We start from the raw sequence: 15547 nt of genomic DNA, 5'->3' as shown, positions 1-15547 counted from the left end.
GCCCCTCCCATTGCCAAAGCACGGGTGTGCTGGTGAGCTTGAAGAACGGGCTCTCCAGAAAGCAAGGGACCGGCCCAGCTGGGAGTTTCTGCTGATTTCTGCAGGGTCTGTGTTCCCGCCCGGGCAGGGTCAGGGTCCACCGTGAGGTCACAGGATCAGAAGAGATGAGGTCACAGGATCAGAAGAGATGCGCTCACTCAGTGAGCCTTGCAGGTTCTTGATTGCTTCCTGTAAGGAAAGCCTCAGACACCAAAGATGAGGTTTAGAAGGAGAGAGAGAGACTGGAGAAGAGCAGCAGCAGGACAGGGAGAAGGTGCCAGAAGGAAGAGAAGGGAGGAGAGGGAAGGAAGGAAGGGAGCAGGGAGACCCAGGGGCACTGCCGATTTCCTCTTTGCCCTGCTCTGGTGACCTCCCGGGACCTGCCCGAGACCCCAGGGAGGGAGGGGGCCTGTGTGTGCACGTCCAGTCGCTCACTCGTGTCTGACCCTTTGCAGGCCCCATGAAGTGCAGCCCACCAGGCTCCTCTGTCTATGGGATTCTCCAGGCAAGAATACTGGTGTGGGTTGCCATTTCCTTCTCCAGGGGATCTTCCTGACCCAGGGACTGAACCCGCAGTCTCTTCCATCTCCTGCCATCACCAGGAGGGCAGGCAGATTCCTTACCACTAGCGCCACCCACAAAGCCCAAGACACTGAAGAGGGAAAGGAGGGAGGAAGCCAAAGTTTGAGAGACCCGGGCAGAATCCAAGGAGGCAAGTGGCTGAAAAGCTGAGACTGCAACCAGGTCGTGGGGCTTCCCTCCCCACAGCTTCCTCCAGCTGTCCTAACTGTCTGAGCCAGGGTGGGCTCCAGGCACCCCTGAGAACCACCGGGTCTCTCATCGCCCCACCCCCGCTATGCCCCCCGCCCCACTTCCTCCACCCGGTGTGGGGAATGCTGGAGGCTCTGCTCCAGGGGACACCTCTGAAAAGCACCCCCTGCTCCCCTGGCCAGAAAGGATGGATTCGGATCAGGAAATAGAGAGTGACAAGACACCCGCCTGGCATTCTTTTCACACTGCTCTTTGCCTTGGAAGGCATGCTGAGAAAGCCAAGGGTTAAAGGACCCTTCCCTCCTGATCAAGACGTGCTTGAAGGACTCTGAAGAGCATAAGGATGAAGGCCCTTTAAGAACTCAGATTCGGGAAGAAGCAAAGCACAATAATGCGGGGACTGGTGGAACTAAATGGTTTTCAGTTCCCCGCAGATGCACAGCTGACATGGAGAGCTGACCCCGTGCCACAGGACGGGACTTTGGTGACAGTGGGCAGCTCCGTGGTTCCCTTACCAAGTGTCCACAACCTGCGACCCTGCTTCCTCCTCTGGACACCTCTGCAGACTTTCTCAGCACCCCCCGCTCTAGAGATGCACGCGCAGAAGTCCTGAAGACAAACTAGATTAAGATCACACAAAGTCATCATAAGAACCACCAGTGATCTCAGATCGCCTGCCCGTGGGCCAAAACAGGCCCACACGTGTGTCTGGTTGAGCGCTTTGGGGACGGGGAGAAGGTGTGTATGTACCAGTTTATTACAAGGCCCCCCACAACGGTCACCTTGCTCCTGACCTCTTAACTCAGTTCTTTGACCCACCCAGCCCTCCATGGCCTTCGAGTTTGCAATTCTAATATATAGGGCACAGTCTAGTCATGCCAGACAGCTCCTTCTCAAAGTGGTCTGAGGAGGGGTCACTGTTGCCCCTTTCCTAAGAAATATGCAAAATTTGGGGGAGGCTGGTTAAAAAAGCAAGGTCAGCATTATGAGTTTATATTTGGGAAACAACAAATCCTATTGTTCTTTTAATACAGCTCAGATGGATTTTTAAAAATCTGGAGAGACACTGCTTTAGGATATTTTTCAAGAATGAGGAGGCTGTGTATTTTCAGTCAATTAAGGGTCAGATTCCTGGGTCTCAAGTATTTCCTACAAGAGAAAGCCAATTTTGTTTTTGAAAGATTCCCAACGAGTGCTCACTTTAGCCAAGGCATCTATTCTTGATTCATTCACCAAGCTTTCTAAAGAAATCTTCCTCGTATGAATACCCCACCCCCGTTTCTGTCAGGAAAAAAAAGTCCCATGTAGGGAGAAGAAACCACCCATTTGGGGAAATGAGATTTTTATTGAGAAAATGGTCTTAAGTCCCAGGAACAATGAAGAAATTCATGAGTAACTTCCACTCAGGAGGTCAAGGGTATTCAGAAGTTTATGTCAAGAGCCAGGATGGAATAGTGCAGTGTTTAAGGGCACTGGCCCTGAGGGTGATAAAACCTGGTTTTCAGTCTCAGTTCAGAAGCTGCATGAAAGCGAAACCTCTCAAACACCGAGGTGACAATGTCTACTTTTATGGCCACTATGAGGATTACCTGGGGAGACTACGAAAAGTGGTTCACACAGAGCCTGGTACGTACTAAATACTTGTTACCTGGCAGAAATTATAATAAATCGACTGATTAGGGCTACTATTTTTGTTTTTTCAAGAAATGGGAAAAAAGTCCCAGGCAGGATCCACAGTTATCTTAACCCACAGGCAGTTGATAAAAAGGAATGGTGAAGCCACTGTCAATGCCGACCACATCACATTCTCAGAGCGAACCGCTCACTAAACACGGTCCCCAAGTGGACATGGGTACCTATCCCTGCAATTAGCACATCTGCTCAAACCTCCTTAAATGTCAACTGTCTTCATCCGTCCACGGAATGGATCTCCCAACCCTCTCCCGCCTGCCGAGGATGGAACAGTCAGAGTCTGGGGGTGGGGGGGTGGGGGGCTTGGGCTCACTGCTTGGCACACACCCCACCATCCAGCCTCAGGAGCAGCAGGGAGCAGACGACCCACCCTCTCCGGGGAATCCAGGACCAGGTTGCTTCTCTGGGGGTGGATGTGCTCAGACAGGTTAGCTGGAACAAACAAAATGGTCGCTTGCCTCTAAGTCATTAGGATCCTAGCTCTCCGCCGTGCTTTTGAAACAGCCAAACCCCGAGGCCAGCACTCCCTTTCTGCTTCCTAAATGGAGTGGGGCTGTCTGCAGCTCGCCTCCCCTCTTTGCCAGCATGCAAATGATGTACTTTGGGGTTCCTCGGGGTGTTAACCCCATGCTCCCCGACCCCCAAGTAGGGAAGGGAGTATACTGCCCCAGCTGTTCGGGATGGAGAGATGAAGAGCGTGGGTGAGAGTGTTTATTTTCCACGGGCTCACTTGGAGAGCGGCACACGACAGACATGACTCCCCCAGCCTGGTGTGCACCCAGGTTTCCAGGCTCGGTACATTTACAGCGAGGTACACACCAATCATGCCCTCCAAACACAGAGTCCTTATGTGTGTTTTTAATGATGGAAGCTGTGGGTTTGTCCTGGTGACATTCACTAAGCCTGCAATGAAGATCCCCATTATTTACTGCTCTTGTACTCGTTTGGGCCAATTTCACTCTTCCTACCATCTACACGTACTCTTCCTACACCGTATCTTACAAGCCCATATACAGTTGAGAACACACCTGTCTAGCCTCTTCCCTTTGGCTGATGCTCAGCAGTGGGGACTGGTGCTCTGTCTACCCACCCTATTTGGTCTCATAACAATCGTGTGAGGTTGATCTGTTCGTATCCCCATTTTGCAGGTGAGGACATGGAGGCTCAGAGAGGTAAGGTGACTTGCTCAGGGTCACACAGCTAGGAAGCGCAAGGGTGGGTTTTGGACTTACTGTTTCCCATTGCTCTCGGGCTGGAATTGTTGCTCCCAGCCCATCAGAAGCTCCGTGTTTCAGATTCTCCTCAACAGTCTCTAGAGAGGTCTAGGTACTCTGAGTACACTCTGTCCCCAGCTCACCCACTGCCCTCCCCTTGGCTGTACCCCTCCCAGGGCCTCCATAGCCCAGACTCCCTGCAGGCACCGGAGTTTTGAAGCCCAGCTCCACCTCATGCACAGGTGTGTGACCTGGTGAAGTCACTTCACCCCTCTGCACCTCACTCTGCACCTCCACAAATGAAGGAAATTACCCCGTCCTGTGAGGCTGCCTCAAGGATGCTTCCAGACAAAGCCAGTTTCCCTGCAGCTATCCCCACCCCCCACCCCCAGCCTCTTTTCTGGGGAAGCTCAAGCTCTAGACACGGTCCCCTCCACTCACTCCATCGCTCGCTCGAGCGGCTCCCGAATCAGCATTCAACACACATCATTCTGCCTTGTGCAACGCCATTATCTCCCGAGGACACAGGCTCCGTTGTCATGGCAACCAGAGTCCTTCCACCAACTCTATTTAATAATTTTTCAACAGCGGCGCTGGGCTTGGGGCAGGAGAAGCAGCACTGGGTTAGGGGTTAGGAACTCTGGGTCCTAGCACCTGTGGGCCTTGGACCCCGCTGCTTTAGGCCTCAGTTTACCCTATAACAGAGGTATCTGAAATTAGTGGCTTTTATGACTTTCCCTGGCCTAGAATAACCTGAGAGGCTGATTTCAAGGTCCAAGAAGCAGGAGGCAGGGAACTAGAGTGACTGGGGAGGTCTGAAGGTTCGAGTGACACTTTCAATCCACAGGAAGAATCAGAAGCGGCCTTTGGTGATCAGACCCTCTCCTGCTGCCTCTGCAATGCCACTTTTCAGACATTTCTGCAATCTCTTGACCTGCCACGGTCAGGGCTAGGGTTCTTTCAGAGACAGGCTTGCCTGCAGTCATCACAGCCCTCACTGTGCCCGATGTGTTGCTGTTTAGTCTCTAAGTCATGTCCAACTCTTCTGGGACTCCATGGCCTGTAGCTCATCAGGCTCCTCTATCCATGGGGTTTTCCAGGCAAGAATATCGGAGTGGGTTGCCATGCCCTCCTCCAGAGGACTTTCCCAAGCCAGGGACTGAACCCACGTCTCCTGAATTGGCAGGTGGGTTCTTTACCACTGAGCCACGTGGGAAGAAACCCCAAACCCAATTTGCAGATGTACAAACTGAGGCAAAGGAGCCCATGAGCACCAGCAAGTAAGAAGCCCAGCTCCTGGAAAGGCTAGGCTGGCGGTGCCCAGGAAGCAAGCCAGTCCCCCTGCCTTGCCCTTCTACCCCATTCAGCCCATGACGGGCCAGCTCCGGCCCCCACCTGTGCAGCCTCTGGCTCCCCCTCAAGCAGTCACAGAAACAAGCAAAAGCAAGAACTAAGTACTTGCTCTGCGTCCCTGACTACGTGGGGCACCGCAGACCTCAGAAGACACGGTGTTTCTACTCCTGGCTTATCTGCATGACCCACAGTAGGGCCTAGCACACAGTAGGTGCTCAAAGCTTTATTTGGTCCTGTTGTTGGCCCACATCGGCCTCTGACCACCCCCCTCCCCAAAGGTCTCTAAAGAAAATCTCCCAGAGCAGCCACCAACATCTCAGCTCCAAGGAGCCGCTGCGGACCCCATGCTGGGGAGGGGGGCTTTGTGACTCCTGGCTGGCTCCAGGGCTGGGGAGGGGGCGGCTCTGCCTTGGCACAGGCTGATGGCACTGCTTTCAGGCACAGCCGCTGCCAGCCCAGCGGCGCTATTTAACTCCTCTGGGGCTGGCGGTTCCATTTAATGCCCGCGGCACAATTAACAGCGCTGCATCTGCTGTCATCAGTGGCACTCGCTGCCGTTTGGAGAAAGGGCCCTTATATTCCGTCATTAGTCTCGGGGAGGCTGTCATGGGGGAAATGGAGGAGAAGTGAGGCATGTGGCCTGCCTTTCCCCGCTCGGAGAGCTGGCACCGGGCGCATGGAGCGGCCGATCGACACATCCAGTCCAAAGCCCTTGGCTTTATGGACAGAGAAAGGGGGAGGACCAGATTGGGGAAGGACCCAGCCCACCATTCCTCAGGCTCCCAGGCAGCCCACATGGGAGGTGGCACTCCCCACCACTTCCTGGGGTCTACAAGCCCAGGCCTCGGGTCTCCGTCAGCAGGATGGAGCAACCTGGGCAACCAGGAGAGCGCCCTGGGCTCGGTCACCTACTGAAGATCCCGGAACATGGTTTATAAAATACTGGGCTCGGTGCCTGTGTCAAAAGTCAGAGCTCAAAACTGGGGGTCCTCTGCATCTGATGAATTGGTGACACGGTGCAGAGCCAACCTGTTAAAAGAGTGTCCGTGCAATACAGCAAGTGCATTCAGATTCCTTCAGGAAGACTACTTCTTCCCCACCCCCAAGCCCATGTACAAAAACCATAGGTGGGTCCCTGACCACAAGCTCTGGAGACAGCCAACAGGAGCGCTGAGAGGCGCGAGGCTCAGGTGGCCATGAGGGCCGGACGCAGGATGGGGAGCACACAGCACGTGGGAAGCGGCTGCCTCTGGCCGCAGTCACTTTTGTGCAGGGTTCCCCCACAACGATCCCACCTGGGTGCTCCCCAGAGGCAGCAGATGGCATGGGAAGGCACAGGGGGCTGGCACCAGCAAGACCTAGGCTTGAACTCTGCAGTGTAACTCGGGAGTAGCAACCCCACCTCCATCGACCTTGGGGTCGTCCTCCGGCCGATGGGGACGGCACCGCTGGTCCCCTGGCACTGTTCTCACCACCTCGGGTGGGCCACACTCGATGCCTGGGAAGTGCTCCAGCCTCGCTGGTCAGGGTCGGGCTGGCCACGCGGCCAGGGGACATGTCAAACCCCCAAGTTCCCCCGGCCTCCCCCAGACCTCATCCTATTCCACAACCTTCAGCGTGGGCAGCAGTCAGAGGGAAGAGGGGAAGTGGGTAATGTCCAGGGCAAGTGGTTTCCATCCCCTACGCACCCCTTCCCTTCCCTCTTGGTCGGGCATAACTCTGAGCCACATGGCAGGTTCCAAACCACCCTGAGAATCACATGCAAACACCTGCCCACAACTTTCCAGGCTACCAAGGCCCTCAGATCCTTCTGGATGATCTCACAGGGCCCCCGGAGCTCAAATCCGTGTAGATGAGCACTGCTGTGCTCGTGCACCGGAGAGCAAGCATCCTTCTTGTCCCCAGGCACTGCCACTGCTCAGGCGCCCCGGCCAAACAAGTCCACTTCAGACCCCAACTGGATACAATGGATGACATGTCAGCGGCGGGCCAGAGCTCAGGGCAGGCAAGAACAGGATCTGCGGCTCTTTCCTCCAAAACCTCACACCGTGCCTTTCCACGCTGTCTGGCAGGCTCGACCCCAGTGCTGTGACCTGCCTCCCACAGAGGTTCCTTCCAAGGGGCTCCCTGATGAACTGGGATTTGGGCTTAGGAAAGGTGACTCCCCTCAACTGGGAAACCAGAGGTCAGGCTCAGGGTGTGCAGGGCTTGCTGAGCCCATTTCCCCATCCAAACAGTGGAGATAGGTAACAATGGAAACGATAATAATATTACTTTCACCTGGAGCTCCCAGCTAGTGCAAACTTCAACAGAAAGCACGTCATGCACGTCTGTGTAAGCATTAAGTGTGTGCGTATTTCACATGTGTGCAAAGAGGCTGCATTTGAGTCAAGGTCATTCCGATAAGGGCTTTCTGAGAAGTCACTTACAGAAAATGCCTCTTTTTGTTGGACAGAGGACTCTGTCAGGGACCATATTTTCTTCCCCTGGAATAGTTCAGACAGGAGCAAGAGAAAGAACAACTACAAGAGAGTTTTTTTTCTTTTTGTACACTGTGAAGTGTTGTTCTGATGACTGACTGATGAACTGCTCTCAGGACTAAGTTCCAGAAGACCGCAATACTGACACCAAATGTCATTATTCACCCTCCTTGTGGCCACTGCCTTCTCCCTGCACAGAACCTCCTCACCAAACAATAAGGCCATGAAAGCAACCTGCTGTCAGTGTCTTTCGGGGCATTTCTGACCTTGAATGTCCCTCTGGCCAGAACGCAGTTGTCTCCAGAGCTGGCAGGCGACACCGATCTTGCAGACACCATGCAGCTGACAGGTGGGCAGAGCTGCAGATCACTGTCCGAAGCAGCCACTAACTCGTGCACCCTCCAGCCCGGCCTGCCTGCCATGATGCCATCAGGCCCCAGAAGCTGGGGACCCCCTTCTGCAGCCAGGAGGGCCCCTGGCACCCTAATGTGGCCAGTTCCACCTAGCTGCACACCCCCCTGCCTGCACAGGGCTCCAGCCAATCGCTCCGCAAGACCTGGCCTCCTTGTAATTTCCAATTTGTAAGAAAGGTAAAAATAGAAGGCCATTCGCTGCAGGCAGCTCGCATCAAATCGCATGCCTCTTTGGTGTCATGTCAGATCACGGTAAACAGAGCTGACGGCTTCCTCAGCTGCTCCCGGGGACTTCCAGAGCAGCGAGAGGGTGGTGACAAGTTGGGGTTGGGGGGAGCACCTGAGAGTCAGGGCAATGTGGCTGGGTGCACGATATCAACACCAGTTTTAAGTGAATCTGAAGCACAGGTCAAAAATATGCTGTATATTACGGGGGCACCTGGGCATGAACCCCAGTTCTGCCACTTAGCAGCCAAAGGACCTTGGGTACAAATTCATCTCTCTGTACCTCAACCTCCCCAGCTAGCAAAGAGCAGCAATCACACTACCAGCTTCCTGAGCTGGGGCAAAGCTCAATTGATGGGATGAACTGCAAGGTGCTTCCTAATGGGCAGCTCCTTAAGCAGGGTGTCACGGTCCTGGCCACGCGGTCAGGGTCAGGGCCTTCTCTGTGGCAGGGGCGTCAGTACCACGTGGCTGCACCTGGGCTCCCGGGCCAGCTCCTAGCCCAGTGGTCTTGCAGCTGGTGCCTTTACCTCTCTCCGTCTCAGTTTCCTCATTCGGTCCAGGGACAATTCCACTATGGAGCTCATGGGGTTTTGTGGAAACGAGACACAGTTCTATCAGGAAGGCACACAGCACAGCCCCCTGGCATATCACTAACTCTTAGCCGTGACTGTTTATTGATGAGATTATCACTGGAACCGCATTTCGTGGAGTTTCTTTTTTTCTCCTGTTTATGACTGAATCCAAGTCTGTGCTGAAATATCACAGCTTGTGTTCACACCTACGGTCCGTGCCAGGCAACCCTGTCTCCGCTATTAGCCGGCTCCCCGCTCATTCCATCTCTACCTCTGCTCCGGAGGCCCTCAGGTGAGCTCAGAGTAAAGATGTTGGATGTTCGTAAGGCCCACAAAGGCACATTTCCCGGGAAGCCCTATCCTGGGGTCCACATGGGGCTTCCAGGCATTTCCTCAAGTACCATGCCCTTTCCCACCACCTTCCAGAGAATGGGAGGCACCAAGTGCGCCCCTCCAGCCCACCCGGTCCTGGGCTCACTTGGGGAGCTGGCGCCGGGATTGCCACAGAGCAGCGGCTGAGCATCAGATGTTCTTGCTGGGGGCCGGGGGGGACTTGCAGGGGCTCTTTGCAGTTGCTTTCATCATGGCAGGCGTGCTCTGCCCGCCGTTCAAGCAGCTTGGCCTGGCTGAATGGAAGGGGCAGTCCTGACACAGGCAAAGGGCAGCACACACTTCTCTGTCCCCACCTGGGGCTCAGGTGATTAAGAGCCTCTGGCTGGGTTTGGTGTTGGAGCCCTGGCTGGGCTAGAGGGCTCAGGTGATCAAAGGGAAGAAGTGCTAGGCCGGCTTCAGGCCAGGTGACACGGAGGGGCTTGGGTACCACCCTCCCGCTCTCAAGACAAAGAGGGTGGACTTTGGGATGCTGGGGGGCTGGAGGCAGCAGGCGCAAGGATTAATCAACTGGGGTTGATGCTTGGCTTGTGATCCACACACCGCAAGGGACAGAAGACATTTCTAAATTCCAAGTGACTTGGGACATCTCAGCTACTGAGCTCACAGCCAAGTGCGGGAACAGCATCTTTATGTGCAGGCAAGAAGCCGCCTGATGCTGTGCTTTACTGAAAGCTGCTCTCAGCATATGCTGGGAAGGCAGGGGAGCAGCCACTGCTTGGATGGTGGCCCGGAGGGGCCTCACTGTCAGTCATCCTGACCATCGCCCCACCACCTTGCCTTGTGGAGGTGAAAGCAAGGCCCAGAGACCTATCAACGGGACAAAGCATTGGCCTGGAGGTGAGAAGAAGAGTGGGATTCAAACCTCTGCCCTGCCTCCTCCTGGCTGTGTGACCTTGGGCAAGTCACGTTCCCTTTCTGTCCCGCAGGTTCCTCACCTCTGAACTGGGGGGTTAGAACAGTGCCTGCTGCACAAGGTCACTGCAGGAATCACAAGCTGGGGACCCGGCAGCTTTCAATACTCGGTCCCCACCTCCCCACACAGACGAGAACTTGCCCAAGGTCACCGGTGGAAAGAGGCCGCAGCCCTGCTCAAAGCCCATTCTTCCCGGGTTCGTTCCTGGCTGTGGTCTCAGAGGCTATATTTCATAGCCTTCCTGCTCAATGATACAGGGAGGTCCATGCTCACACTGTCTTCACCTTCCATCCGTGCTGGCTTTATTCTAAGATCCTTACTGAGCGCCTGCAACGTCCTGGGCGACTGGTAAACACACTCACAGCATTTGGAGCTCCAGGTTGCCATGCACGTGAGAACCAGGGACAGACGGAGCAATTGTGCTTCTTTCAGCTTTGAGGGACCTGCTCCTTCCTTGTCTTGACCCTCCGCATTTCCTCCTCCTTGGCCTCTAGAAGCCCCCTGCCAGCCCCATCGTGAGATCCTAGGGGGCCCTGCTTCTCACCGAGCCTCCAGCCGGGACTGAACAGGCAGAGTGTCAGCAGAGACGGTTCCCGCTTCCCCCCTGCAGCTGCCGCCTCTCTCCTGTAATTCTCAAGGCTCGCACCACGCTACAGATGCCCTGCCAGACAAGCTGGGTTTCCTGCCGCTGCTGGGGACTCACGGTTCGTCCTCTAAGGACTGGCCATTGAGCCAGCGCTTGGCTGGGTAGAGAGCGGTTTCTTTGTTTGCAGCCTGCCTAACAGTTTCTTCCTGAGGCTCAAGGGAGGCTCAGCCATTTTGCCCCATCACCCTGGGAAAAGGTCCCTCTCACTTGTCCAGGGACCTGCAGCCTCCTCTGCCTTTGGGGTGGGGAGTCTGGGGCTGCTCTGCCAGGGCGAGGGCAGGGGCTGGGTCGACCCTTCACTCAGACAGCCAAGAGGCAGAGGACACACACCTGCGGTTCCCACTGACATCCTTTGTTCTGGAATTTCAGAGTTGGGGTACTGCATTTCACGCTATCTTATGAATGCATTTCCTCCAAAGTTCCCAACGAGAGAATCTAGGCCATATCCAACACCCAACACCCCCCTCTCTCACCGAACACCCATGAGGATTGACCGGAGTCAGCTCACTTAGCCTGACAGAGTCTCTGATTTGGGGGTGTCACCAAAGCTCAGGAGCCATTTTATTCAGTGCCCCCTCCCCAGTTCTTCATGAAGAGGAGGCTGAGCTTCCTGGGACAGGACAGAGAGCTCCAGCCCCACATCAGGTAGACACTGGGCATTATAACTGGGCTTTTAAAACCCTAATTTTCTCCCCGGGGATTCACGTCTGTTTGGAGAGGAGATCAGCTCAGAGCCTCCGTGTGGGGCTGCTGGGTCTGGGTTCCTTAGCCGAAAAGCAAGCTAAGCTAGAGCACAGCATCTGTAGATGCCAGCCATGGGGACATGTGGGTACAAGAGGACCCCCCATGGAGACCTGCTGGTCATTGTCCCGGGGGGTGGCAGGGTCTCCTCTTTTTCCAGTGTCCAGAAAATAAATGTCAGAATGTAAGGCAAGAAGACAGACACAGTCTTCAAACCTCAGGGACGCCCCCCTTCCCCCAATCCTACACTGCTCGGAGAGCGCGGCTCGGACTTCTGTGCGCTCAGCTCAAGCCCAAGCTGCGGTGTGCTTTCTAGCCAACGTTTCTTGAGAGCTTAAACTGCCGAAGACAGAAAGGAAGTGTCCCATTCCCCAGTCGCCTGGTTCCCGGAGTCCGGAGGGAACAGAAGAGGGGCCCAGCTCGACCTCGGCGCAGCTGACCCCACACGAAGTGGCGCACGGCTCGCCAAACGCTATCATTCTTTCCCGGGTCTACCGCCGTCCCCTGGAGGGTGAACGGGGCGCTTCGACGGCTCCAGCAGAAATCAGAGTCAGCTGGGGGTGGGGGTGGGGCAAGGGGCCCGCGACCCCTTGGAAAAAAGCCGGAGATTTTGGTGACCCTCGTGCGTGCTCCCCCGGACCCCTCGCGCATCCCAGAGGGATGGCCCGGGTGCGCGTCGACTGTCGGAGCGGCGCCTCGGGCTCCTTCCTGTGGGCCCGAGGCCGGGCGAGGCGCGGGGGTGTGGAAACTCGGCGAGCCCGACCCCATCCCGCCCGGCCCGCAGCAGTAGCTCTGGGCGCCCGGCCTCGCCGTCCGGCTGTCCCGGACTCGGCGCCCCGACGCCGGCCGCCCCTCTCCTACCTGCGGCCGGGGCTGCGCTGCCCGCGGCGGGCGCTGCGCGGGCAGCTCGGCCGCTCCGGTGAGCTCCGGGCGCGGGGCCGCTCCCGGCTCGGGCCGCGCTGCGCTCCCGGGCTCCTCCGTTCCTCCGCTCCGCGCTTCTCGCCCGCAACCTCGCCGCGCGCTAGGTCTTCCGAGGGCGGGCGCAGGGACGCGGCGAGGAGAGGGGCGGGGAGCGCTGTGGGCGGGGGCGGGGCCGGGGCGCGGGAGCCCGCCCAGCCCGGGGAGGGGCGCCGCCTCGCCGGCCGCGCCGCTCCGCCCTCCGGCCCCTTCATCCCGCCCCCTTCCTTCCACTCCTCGCCTCCCCTCTCCCTTTTCCCGCTTCCCGTTCCTCTCTCCCCATCTCCCCTGTTTCCACCCCCACGCCCCACGTCCTCTCCTTTTCTTCTCTCTTCTCTGCCCCGCCCCATCCGCCTCGCCCGCTCCCCTCTCCCCCGCCCGCCTCACGCTCCTTCTTCCTTCCCCTTCAGTCTGGTGGTGTCTTGCCTGGTTCGGCCCTGCTGTCTGGGTCTCTGTGTCCCAGTCCTTTGCCACAAGGATTTCCCTCGGGGCTTTTCTCCTTCCAGCCCTGCCGATCTGCTTCTGTCTCTCTTCTCTATCACCTTCTTCTCTCCCCGTAGGTCGCCAGGCCCCCTTGGGGGGTGGATGGAGGGTGCGTCCCTGCCCCCTCTCTGCTCTCCTCCCAGGGGCAGCCCCCCCTGCCCCGCCCCGCCTCCATGCCTGCACACGCCTCCTTGCCTGCTAGTTTTTGAGCTGGAGCGCCCAGGCTCTGGGTCCCAGGCTGTATGCGTGCACGTGGCAGGGAGGTACGGCTTGGGGAGGACTCCCTGTCTGCTGCCGGGAGGGAGGGTGGTGGTGGTGGTGGAGACACAACTGGCTCAGTGTGTGGATGGACAGATGGATACACAGATGATTAAGAATGGAAACACAGCCTGGAGCAACACCCGGGGATGGGAGCTGAGCGCGCCCCACCCCTACCCCCCAGATACCCACCCTCCTTTCAGGTCTTGGGGTTTGAGAGGCCCTCCCCAGAGACACCTCTTTCCCAGTCAATGCTCAGCCCGTGCCTGAGGCCTCCCTCCCTTCCCCTTGACCCCTGACCCCTTTCATAAAGACTCCTGGTATTGGGGCTGCGACTGTCCTTCCCTCCAGGTTCCCCAAGGACTCACAGAAAGGATCTCCTCTCTCTAGCCTACTCTTTGCCTCCTCTCTTTGGCCCCAGGGCTGGCATTTGCCAATAGACTTGCCATCCCCCACCCCACATTGACCCCCACCGCCATCAGCCATGGGCTCCCCAGGTGGCTCAGTGGCAAAGAATCAGCCTGCAATGCTGGAGCTGCAGAAGATGCAGGTTCCATCTCTGGTTGAGGCAGATCCCCTGGAGGAGGGCATGGCGACCCCACTCCAGTAATCTTGCCTGGAGAATCCCATAGACAGAGGAGCCTGGCGGGCTACAGTCCATGGGGTCACAAAGAGTTGGACACGACTTAGCAACAGCACGCACGCAAGCCTATCATCCATTGTGGGGTCTCCTAAAGGTGACCCTAACTGCTCCTGCCTCTTTGCCACATTCTCACCCACAAGCATGGAATCCTGATAATTTCCTTGACTGGTCCATCCTCCCCCATCACTGGTCCCAGCTCCCATGCTATGACCTCCACCTGTACTTCAGTATTTATTGAACCCCTCCTACTTGCCAGGCACTGTCCTGAGTCCTGGAGACAGTATGGGGAACAAGACGGGTCACAGACCCCTAGGTCCTGGTGGAGGGTGGGAGACAGGCTTCTGTCAAATAACCACACAAGCCCAGGCGGATCCATCCCAGTCCAGCTTGGGATGGTTGGGAAAGGTTTCCTCAAGGAAATGCCATTTGAACCAATGGCCAAAGGATGGACAGATGCTGTCTGGATGGAAACTCAGGGCACAGATTTGAGCAAGGTTATGAGCCAATGGCACCCCACTCCAGTACTCTTGCCTGGAAAATCCCATGGGTGGAGGAACCTGGTAGGCTGCAGTCCATGGGGTCGCTAAGAGTCGGACATGACTGAGCAACTTCACTTTCACTTTTCACTTTCATGCATTGGAGAAGGAAATGGCAGCCCACTCCAGTGTTCTTGCCTGGAGAATCCCAGGGACAGAGGAGCCTGGTGGGCTGCCATCTCTGGGGTCGCACAGAGTCAGACACTACTGAAGCAACTTAGCAGCAGAAGCAGCAGCATGAGGGTAACTAAACTATTGGGCTCCAAAATCACTGCAGATGGTGATTGCAGCCATGAAATTAAAAGATGCTTACTCCTGGGAAGGAAAGTTATGACCAACCTAGACAGCATGTTAAAAAGCAGAGACATTACTTTGCCAACAAAGGTCCGTCTAGTCAAGGCTATTGTTTTTCCAATAGTCATGTATGGATGTGAAAGTTGGACTATAAAGAAAGCTGAGCACAGAAGAATTGATGCTTTTGAACTGTGGTGTTGGAGAAGCTCCAACCAGTCCATCCTAAAGGTGATCAATCCTGGGTGTTCATTGGAAGGACTGACGTTGAAGCTGAAACTCCAGTACTTTGGCCACCAGATGCAAAGAGCTGATTCATTTGAAAAGACCCTAATACTGGGAAAGATTGAGGGCGGGAGGACAAGGGGATGACAGAGGATGAGATGGTTGGATGGCATCACCAACTCAATGGACATGAGTTTGGGTAAACTCTGGGAGTTGGTGATGGACAGGGAGGCCTGGCGTGCTGCAGTTCATTGGGTCACAAAGAGTTGGACATGACTGAGCGACTGAACTGAACTAATGAAGGTAGCAAAAACAGAAGCTGTTTTTTCCTTGCCTGACATTCATTTCAGTTTGGATAACAGCACCTTGGTTTTGATTTGGGGACTTCTCCTCCTCCGTTTGCATTCATCGGGTTGAATGGGGTTTCCTCCTTTCAGAGATGGCATGTGACATGGGCACAGCCATTGCACATCACCCCGACCTCGCTGGGAGGAATGTGTGATGGATCCTGAGTTGATGAGAATTCTTCCTGGGACTTTGGCTAAAAGGACTGTCAGACAGAAGTTTGATCTCCACCACAGAATCCGTGGATGTCCTCGAGGGGCCTCGAGGCCAAAGGAGAGCTGAGAGGCAGGGCTCTTGCCCCACAAACTGGCCCTGGGAGGAGGAAGCCGACTGCCACGGCAGGAAAGAGGGCCC

General features: G+C 56.1%; 1 protein-coding gene across 1 annotated transcript in view; it reads right to left on the bottom strand.

Moving 5' to 3' along the window:
- Positions 1-12482, bottom strand: part of SLC6A1 (solute carrier family 6 member 1) — a 39968-nt gene extending 27486 nt beyond the window's left edge. Inside the window, exon 1 of the mRNA XM_025272163.3 lies at positions 12317-12482. The gene's annotated coding sequence lies outside the window, so the exon portion shown is untranslated. The remainder of the gene's footprint in view (positions 1-12316) is intronic.
- Positions 12483-15547: the final 3065 nt, after the last annotated feature.

The sequence above is a fragment of the Bubalus bubalis genome, chromosome 21 (genome assembly GCF_019923935.1).
Source record: "Bubalus bubalis isolate 160015118507 breed Murrah chromosome 21, NDDB_SH_1, whole genome shotgun sequence".
In the NCBI taxonomy this organism is placed as follows: Eukaryota; Metazoa; Chordata; class Mammalia; order Artiodactyla; family Bovidae; genus Bubalus; species Bubalus bubalis.
The sequence above is the reverse complement of the archived record's forward strand: the minus strand, read 5'-3'. Positions and strand labels throughout refer to the sequence as shown.